This window comes from Anomaloglossus baeobatrachus, chromosome 7, assembly GCF_048569485.1.
Source record: "Anomaloglossus baeobatrachus isolate aAnoBae1 chromosome 7, aAnoBae1.hap1, whole genome shotgun sequence".
NCBI lineage: Eukaryota > Metazoa > Chordata > Amphibia > Anura > Aromobatidae > Anomaloglossus > Anomaloglossus baeobatrachus.
The window spans coordinates 303,126,272-303,129,852 of record NC_134359.1 but is presented as its reverse complement, the minus strand read 5'-3'; positions in this window follow the sequence as shown (position 1 = coordinate 303,129,852).

The window sequence follows — 3,581 nt, the reverse complement described above, 5'->3', positions numbered from 1 at the left end:
CCTCAGGATGTTCTGCTTCACCTCAATTGAGAGTTCCTTAGACCACATGTTGTCTGGTCACAGCAACAGCTTCCAAATGCAAAACCACACACCTGTAATCAACCCCAGACCTCTTAACTACTTCATTGATTACAGGTTAACGAGGGAGATGCCTTCAGAGTTAATTGCAGCCCTTAGAGTCCCTTGTCCAATTACTTTTGGTCCCTTGAAAAAGAGGAGGCTATGCATTACAGAGCTATGATTCCTAAACCCTTTCTCTGATTTGGATGTGAAAACTCTCATATTGCAGCTGGGAGTGTGCACTTTCAGCCCATATTATATATAGAATTGTATTTCTGAACATGTTTTTGTAAACAGCTAAAATAACAAAACTTGTGTCACTGTCCAAATATTTCTGGACCTAACTGTACAAGCTCCATGGCAAAGAGCTTGTAAGTGCTGCTCTCGATGCCTTGGAGACTGGCCACTTCTCATTGATCGACTATGGAGGTGATCCGTAAACAAATCCCTTCTAGAAAAGTAAATTTGCCAAGATGCTCACTTTTATAGTCCCTTTCACAATTTGGACATAAGACCCGGCGCTCCTGAGGATGGACAGATGGAGAAAGGCCTCCAGAAAATGAAATTATGACTAAAAATGCGTTTCAGGTGCGCGTATCCTTACGGTGATCAAGTGTGCTGCGAAACGCACTGTATATTAAAGGGGTTGTCCATTACTTGAATAACCTCTACTCATTCCCCTTGTTTGCTCCAATAAATAAGCCTATACTCTCCTCCGATGAAGCCACAATTCCAGCAATGTCTGAAGTCGTGTTCCCAGGGGCCTATGTGACATTAAGACACGTGAGCCCAATTTCCTTCTCCCCGCCTTCGTACCTTTTGAGTTGGATGCGAGCGCAGCGCTGTCTTCCTGCTCAAATGTCCAAAAGTGCGTTGAAGGAAGCCAGCGCTGATTTGGTAGGACTCGCGTGTCATAATGTCACGTGGGCTGCAGGAACATGACTTCAGACATCGCTGGAACCGCTCCGGCACCGGAGGTGAGTATAGACTTATTTTAATGGTGGCGAAGAAGGGGAATGAGTAGGGGTTGTCCAAGTAGTGGACATCTTCTTCAGGCCTCTTTCACACGTCAGTGATTCTGGTACGTATGTTACTGTTTTTATACGTACCAGAATCACGGACTTACGCAGACCCATTATAATCAATAGCTCTGTGCGCACAGTGATTTTTCACTGACTGTGTCTCCATGCAGTGTACACGCGTGTCCGTGTGCTCCAAACGGAGACAAGTTTTTCTGGCATCACTGATGTCCCACGACCACACTATGGTGTGATCCATGAAACGCGTATCAGAAAAACACGGACATTGAAACTAAAAATCTTTATAAACCCTCCTTCTCCAGCGATGCTGTCTTCAACCGCTGCTCTCTGCTGCTTCCAGCCCGGCCAATTACTCTCATGAATATGCAGTTATGCACTGCACAGCCGACCCGGAAGTAGCTGCAGCGGTGAGAGACGCAGCGACCAGACACAGGAGCCGGAGATTCAGCACCACGGACAGCAGAAGTGTGGACAGGCGAGTTTGGAGTACCTGATCTGCATGTGCTATCACGGCACATGGAGAACACACGTATGCTGTGGAATCACGGCTCACGCAGGGACAGCTGTGTTAACATGTCAGTGAAAAAGTCTGTGAAAGAGGCCTTACATAAAGCCACTTTAATCTGGTGGAGGCTTGTGCTCCATTTGTGCATCCTCGGGAGTGTTGGGTCACCTGGTTGAGATGATCTGCTCCTTGGAGGAGATGTAAAAATACTAAATTACCTACAAAACCATTTTATTCACATATATGCCACAAACAAAGTACACATATTAAAATTAGTGATGAGAAGAAAGGTGGGAATCAATCTCCTCTAATCCTCACCCTTCCTGTCATACAGGGTCGGCGTCCTAAAGTTTGTTGACGCCCCCGTTCCTCGTCGACTTGAGTCCTGTGCTGACCCTCCACTCACACTAAGAGAAATACCATGTGTCTTAATTAGAAGTGGGTAAGGTGAAACACCCAAAGTCACAACCACAGAGATAGTATGTGACATCAAATAATAAAGATACTTAATTTCTGTCAGTAGATGTCATGGAGTATCTATGGGAAAGGTTCTGACTCAGTCGACTGTCAATCAGAAAAACAATAAAAAGACTGTTGCTGCATTTTGTCCTACGCGTTTCGCCCTCTTATCAAATCAGTAGGGCTCATCAGGGGTATGGCAGCATAGATCCTTGACATTTATGTAACCGCTACAACCATTAATATTAAGATGATACCAGGGAACTCATATTGTTAAAGAGTTCCTCCTCCAGGACCAGGACATCAATTGTATCTGAAGATCAATAGCATATATATCAGCACGTCAAAGGGCCTATCCAAAGGTCCAAACTTATACACATGTGTATCTAATATAGATGAACATATCTGAGGACTCATCCAATGGTCCAAGCTCATTCACTTGTGTATCTCATACAGATGATATAATTCAGCACGTCTGAAGACTTAACCACTAGTCCAGGCTCATTCATGCGTGTATAAATGAAGTCCATTCACAGGAGACAATATCCCTATGGTGAATCCTGCTAAGCAGACACCCGCACTGGGTACACATCGTCATCCAGGGTACACTGATTGATCAGAGGTGTTTGTCTCACCATTAACTGGCCGCACTGGATCAGTATTCACCATAGGGGTATTGTCTCCTGTGAATGGACTTCATTTATACACGCATGAATGAGCCTGGACTAGTGGTTAAGTCTTCAGACGTGCTGAATTATATCATCTGTATGAGATACACAAGTGAATGAGCTTGGACCATTGGATGAGTCCTCAGATATGTTCATCTATATTAGATATACATGTGTATGAGTTTGGACCTTTGGATAGGCCCTTTGACGTGCTAGATGATAAAGGTGTGTGTGTGATTTGCTCCTCCTGCGCCTGTGATGCTTCCACTTAAGTGGGGGTTTAGCTGTATCCTGGTAGAGCACTAGTTTTTGGCCTGGGCGATGTACACACTGCAGCCCACCTTGCTGTGAGTAATCCTTGGAGGAGATGCCTGCAGAACCTCGGGTGGGCTTCACCTTGACTAACTGCATTTTCTCTCCCTAAATGCTGCCTGGAATCGTTCCCCCGGTTTCCACAACTAGTCCACTTAAATTTAAGAAAACCTTTTAAATAAGTATTGATTGACTTTTAAGGCTGTGTTCACTCCTTTTGAAGAAATCGGTCCAATTATGCTGATCAGACTGGGATCTGGTATTCTCGGATGTGAAGACTTAATCTTCTCCTTTATAGTCTGTCCATGAAAATCGCACCACACTCGGGTGTCATCCACATGATGGGTGTGTGCCATACACGGCCTCCTTGAATAACATTTTTCCGAGTGCGATCCATTGTTTTGATGGACACCACTTCTACCAAAAATACGGTCGTTTACCTGGAATCTAATTTGAGGGTTGCACTGTGATCAGATTAGGTTTCTACAGCTCAGAGTATTTCTCCAAGAGATAGAGATCTTTTATGGGAGGATTTAG